Here is a 6577-nt window from a genome sequence, read left to right as displayed (position 1 = left end):
AAATGGATAAGGTAAGTTACAAGTCCATATCATTGATTAGAAATGAAAGACGATGAAGAAGAAGAAGATGAAGAAGAACAAGAAGAACAAGAAGAACAAGAAGAACAAGAAGAAGAAAAAGAAGAACAAGAAGTAGGAGAGGAGGTACCAGATCAAGAAACAGGTCCTCTCAAAGAAATTGAGAGGAGTGAGGCAAGTCAAACAGGAAACTGAAGTTACTTGATCCCAGACCTCATCAGAACTTCGGGACTTGCAAAATATTACAGCCACCAGCCAGTTGAGCAGATTTCTGCCTTGCTGCTTTAATACTGGGATAATGGGGCCAACAGTGAGCAGTTAGAAGGTCATGAAGCCCAACAACTGGGATCTCTTGCTAAAGATCAGGAAATTGAAAAACTAATTGGAGAAGGAGCAATTTGCAGCCTCTGGAGACAGCTTCTCTCAAGCATGAGGGCAAGATATCCATTTAAGGAGGATCTTGTGAACTCCCCAGGAAAGTGGACCACTGTAGAAAAAAGGTATCCAGTACTTGTGAGAATTAGCAGTGCTGGAAGTCAGCTATAGTGATCTAAAAAGTGATAATATCCCTAAAGATCCAAAGGATGCCCTGTGCACAATGGCCATGTGGAGGAAGGTGGTTCAAAGCACCCCTGCATCATATTCCAGCAGCTTGGTAACTGGCCTAGTTGTGTCCCCTCCCAGGATCTCGTCCACTCCCAGCCCCTTGATTGGGGGAAAATTGTTGGAAAGACAGCCCTGATGCTGTGACAGTGCTGCTCAGTAGCAGCCAAAACATGGGTGTGTTATCAGCACCTTTCCAGCTCCCAATGCAAAGCACAGCACTGGGAGGGCTGCTATGGGGAAATGAACTCCAGGTCAGCCAGACCCAATACACTGACAGCATCAAGTAGTCAGCTACAGAAATAATTACTTTCTTTAACAATGAGGAAATACTCACTGAAGTTTTATATAAGATGTAGCTTTTAAAGTACAATTAATTCAAATAAAAATTGCACGCATTGTTTTTCCTAAACATGCAGACCAAAATCTGAGGGATGAAATCACTATGTAGTTTGCTTTATTTATTTATAATGAAACACATCAAATTTTTAGTTAAGCAAGTTTAAGATGTCACTACACAAGTCTAGTATAAAGTACATTCCATGTTAAATTAGTGCATGTCTGAGAGTTAGACTGACAGTATTCATTAAACATTTTATGTGTTCTCAGTTTTCAGATTCTGACTTCTGAACTATTAAGAATTTAAGACATGATCACTTACCATAAAGGAACACTCTTTATATTAAAGTACATACCTATGCTCTGCCTCAAGTGAGCTTGAAAGAACATCTGCCCAAGGGAAAGCTGAAGACCGAATGATCTGTTGAGCATTGCCATTCTCCTGTGGAATTTCATTTTCAAAGTTTTGGTTTATATCTCTCACATGATGAGGACTGTTGCTGTTGTGCAAGTTAAAGGACTCATCATCCTGTTAATAATAATAATTATTATTACAAAGTTTAGATTTCATTCACAAGTATATGTCTGCAAATGCTTCAATTCAGTGATTCTGTTTAATTTAAATTGTTTAAATGGAGATGCTCTAACTACTTTGGGGGTAATTCTGTTCATACTTCTAGAGTTTGCAATACCTGGATACCACAGAAATCCTAAGTTATGCCACCAATCAAGTAATGTAGAAATCAACTCCCATGCTCAGTGTCAATTTTTTTTCTACAAAGTTTCAAACATATCTTAAAATTCAAACTTATTATTTTGATAGTTAAGATTGGATACTGCTCTTTAAATTCAGCTTTCCCTAAATGCATCACAGCTTCTCAGGCTGTTGTTTCAGCAACTGTAACTTGCTAGCCATGAAATTAGAACTAGAAAGAAAGTTTATTTAGAAAGCAGACTGTTCAGGCTCACTCAAATATTAAAAGCTCTTTAATCCTATAAATGAGAAATGTTTCTTTAAACTTTACTCATTCAGCAACCTGTAATTCTTATTTAGTAATGAACCAAATAGAAGTCTTACCAACTGTCAAAACAAAGAGAATAGTATGAACATTATCTAGCCAACACCCTTTTGACAATGAAATCCCTAAACTTTGCACATAACAGCATTATCCAAAGCAGGAGTTAGTTGCTCAACCAGCCAGTTCTGCACTTGTACAAAATCATACTTTAGAGTCCACAATCAAGACCATCCATCATCATTCCCCTCCCACTCACAGTGCTGTCTTCAGAAATGCTGGGCAAGAATTTTATAAGAAGCGCCTAATAAACATATTCACCTGTCAAATCATACACCTGAAGACTGCATCTTATATATATCTCAAATAAAATTAATAAAAATATTTTAAAAATTTTAATCTATTAGGGGAAAATATCTTCCAAGCATGATTCAGCTGCTGATCATGTCCCATTATTTCAGTGGTGAAATCTGTCACTGCAGGCCTTAAAATTTCATCAACAGTATCCTGTCATAGATGTCTGTTGCACGGTTATCTCCCTATGCACTCAGTTGCACACCATGTTTTCTATTGATGATCATTAAAATGAATGTTAGAAGTAGGACAACTATTGGTTGCATAATTTCTTTAACATCTTTTCACACCTGTTAGTGAAACAACAAAAGCAGGGAAGAAGATGCATGCACTTAATAACTCCAGGCTACGTGATACATACACCTGCCCAAGGACATTACAATTTTCACTACTAAACACCAAATGCACACACTGCTTCTGAAAATCAGGGACAACAGAATGTATTTGACCATAGGTATCATGAACGTATTAAGAACTCAAGACAATTTCAGAAACAGAAATTTTCACCAAATTCATGTTTAGAATTCTGAAGCTCAAGACAGTGATTTTTAAAGATTTTTAAATTTTTAAATCAAAATTTTGTGTGTTTCTTAAACACAGATGAACAGCATTTTCCCCAACATCCATCTCAGGGTGCACAGCCATAAAATGCCTAATGGAAAGATACAGACCTTTCTGTTTTGCGGAGAAAAGAACTCCACAACTTTGTAAAAGTTGTAAAGCTGGTATGTTTGTTTATTGCAGCGCTGGACCCATGCGGAGAATGCTCTCTCTAAAAGGGCATGCGTACCTCTGAGGATTTCAGGTCTCCTTTTATCCCCCTCTCAAATACATATGCATACAGTTTCATAATAGGTTCATACATATTCATTTTTATGGGTTTCATGTGACATTTACCGCTAGTTCCTTTTTATCAGAAAAAATTCCGAGGTCAGGTTGACTTGCCCTTACAGCAGTCCCTGTCTCTCTCTATCATCTTCTGTCTCCTCCCCTTTATCTCTGTCCTTCACTGAAGTAACTTCACTGAGCTTAGGCCTTGCAGTCTGGCTAAATAACTATGGTTTCTAACCACAGACTCAACTAAAAAATGTACATTTCACCTAAATTAAAATGGATTTCTATCCTGGAAAATTTTCACTTTGCCTCATTTCCCAACTGACACATACAGCTAAGTTGTACAGTCCCATTAGAGCAAATTTTATTTTGCCCAATATAGGAACAGGGTCAGAAAAGAAATCTTTTATGAGCTGTGCACACTTGCACTGTTTTGTATTTTTTTTCATCTATCTGAATAACCCTTCCTCAAAACCACTAATGTTATTTATCTGGTTGATTTATAATTTGTGCTCCTTTTTTTGTTTACACTTTAAATCACTCAGAGCAAACAGGCTTTGAATCACCTCATCCTGAATAATGCATTCCATTTCTTCTCTTGGACAATGTATGATAACTATGCTAAATGGCTTGTTGGTCCCTGGTAGCACTGACAAAAATATTCTCAGGTGCCAGCTATGCACTGCATAAACTGATTCAAATAGAAAGAAAACTGACACATAATATTATACACATTATAGACCTTCAAGTTCTGAATTAGGAAGTAAAACCAGGTTCTTTACATATGTATAAATCAAACTAGTGCCCTTATGACTAGACCAAGAATGGAGAGCTTTTGGCTATCTAAACAATCAAATTGGAAAGGAACTTGTTTAAGCAAAACCAAGTTTTTTCATGAATTATTTTCTAAGATAACTAACAGCCAAGGTGTGAAACACTGCCCTTCACAAAGATTCAGTTAGTGTACTTTATTGTTGCTAATAATCTCAGCCACATTTGTTTCTAACATGTATGAACAGATACTATAGAAAGAAAAAAAGAAACTAAGAAGCACTAAAGAAAGAGTAGCACTTGGAGCAACTTTTAAAAATTCATCAAAAGGTAACTACTTTCCTTCATTTAGCGATCAGGACCATGACTTAAGACCTGTTTACAGCCAAATAAAAAGTAGCTTATGTTCAGTCTGAGAACTGTTACTGCTGGATCTACAATAGGTATGAACAAAACTACCTTCTCTTGCTCAGCATGATTCTCATCTTCATGTTCTTCTTCCACTCTATCTTGTTTCAATGCTTTCAAAAATTCACTCTTATCAATCCGCATTCTTGTCAATTTTGTTAAACGAGGCTGATCAACTTTCTCAATAAATGACAAATTTGACCGATTACACTAATGTAGGGGGAGGTCAGAAAAAAAGGAAAAAATCTTATGTCTATTCATTTAGAAAACTTTGAATAAATGACAAAGATTCATAGGCACCTGTGGTTTCTGCTTTCATATCCATCCGCAGTAAAAAGTAGAGGGGAGATACAGTTCTTAGATGCAATCCCGGATATGAAGGTTTATGAACCCCTGATAACAAACAGTGAACCTTCTGAAGTGTTCACACTATTAGCAATTTTGAAGTTCAAATCCATCAGGTTATACTTCCTAATACACCACATTTATTACAAATTGAACTTACAAAGCAAATACCACAGTGCTTAAAGGCCAGTGATGTACGCTCCATATTTCTCTCTCCCACACTAACTTCCACAAAAACAAACTTATTTAGTATAGTTCTGCATAAAGCTTACTGATCCAGTTATCCAACCAAATTTAAAATTTGATAGATTTGATAAAAACTACAGACATTGCTTTACCTCTTTTATTGATTTCTGTAATACTGCAAATGCCTAGGCAGTTGATTTGAGAGGACTGAAATTGCCAATACCATATTCAGATTAATGAGAAAATAGATTCCCAGGTTTATTTTCTTTTGCTTGGCTTATCCACTGTGTAGGCTAAACAAAAATTTAAACAAAAATTTAGAGAGCCATTAGTACAATAGGATTATTTTCAGGAATATTTAGAAAAAATAATTTTTAAAAGCAAATAATAACTACAACCATAATTTAGAGCAAATACCTGCTTTATTGTGAAAAAGAGACTGTTTATGAGCAATTAATCCTCTCTCACAAATACTGTTTATACTTTTTATATAGAGTTAAATTTGCAAACAATTCAGTGCATCTATATCAATAACTGAGATAAATTCTGGAGGTACTTATTTGCAAACGATAGTTTTCTACTAGGTATCTGTATTTCTGTTAAAAGCATGTATACAAATGGCATTTCAATTGTCTAACTTTAAAACATCTTTTTCACTCTCCTTTGGACAGCTCTTGCACTTTTCAAAAAAAAAAGCAAATGAGAAACAGAGAGCATCAATTACAGTATAGTTTAAAAAGAAAAATGAGAAAAAGTGTTTCTATTTACTTTTGGGGTGTTGTGCACTTAGCAAGATTTGAAAGCGTAATACTCTAGGAATATATATTTATATAGGTACCTTTATCATGCACTGTATTTTATCTACTAGTAGTTCTTTTTGTTTTATTCCTGTGTAGTACATAGTCTGTAAAAGTCTTATGTCTGTTAAATTTGTATCTATTAAATAAATAATTAATTTTGTAATAGACCTAATCAGCCATTATTAAGAACTAGCAAGTGAGAGCAATCTGGGGTGCAGACTGCCCCAAACAGAGCTACTGCCAGAAATCTGAGTCAAAGGCAGGACTTGTCTAAGCTCTCTCTCTCCATTCCTAACAGGGTCTCCCCCACAGAAGACAATCCTCCATGAACTTCTCCAGCATGAGTCCTTTCCATGGGCAATAGTTCATGAACTGCTCCAGCATGGTCCCTTCCACAGGGTGCAGTCCTTCAAGAACAGACTGCTCCAGTGTGGGCTCCCCATAGGGTAACTAGTCTTGCCAGCAAACCTGCTCCAGTGTGGGCTCCTCCATGGGTGTACAGGTCCCTACCGGGACCCTGCTCCAGCAAAGGGCATCCCACAGGGTCACAGACTTCTTTTGGGCATCCACCTGCTCTGGCATGGGGTCCTTCAGGGGCTGCAAGGGAATATCTGCTCCACCATTAATCTCCAGGGGCTGCATGGACACAGTCTGCCTCACCATTGTCTTCACCATGGGCTGCAGGAGAATCACTGCTCTGGCACCTGAAGCACCTTCTCCCCCTCCTTCTCCACTGATCTTAGTGTCTGCAGAGTTGTTGTTACCATATATTCTCACTCCTGTGAGCACCTCAGAGGTGTGATGTCACCTTGGCAATTCCAGAGAGACACAAACCACTGCAATGTGCTGGGGCTTGCCCCAGGCCTACCAAGCCTAGTTCACCACTACTCTGTACCCTCAGGG

The 6577-nt window shown here is 37.4% G+C and overlaps 1 pseudogene; it reads right to left on the bottom strand.

Moving 5' to 3' along the window:
* Window positions 1-336: 336 nt before the first annotated feature.
* On the bottom strand, window positions 337-6337 carry LOC131095412 (vasculin-like; annotated as a pseudogene).
* Between the last annotated feature and the right edge of the window lie 240 nt (window positions 6338-6577).

The sequence above is a fragment of the Melospiza georgiana genome, chromosome W, assembly GCF_028018845.1.
Source record: "Melospiza georgiana isolate bMelGeo1 chromosome W, bMelGeo1.pri, whole genome shotgun sequence".
In the NCBI taxonomy this organism is placed as follows: Eukaryota; Metazoa; Chordata; class Aves; order Passeriformes; family Passerellidae; genus Melospiza; species Melospiza georgiana.
This window is presented reverse-complemented; position numbering and strand designations above follow the sequence as displayed.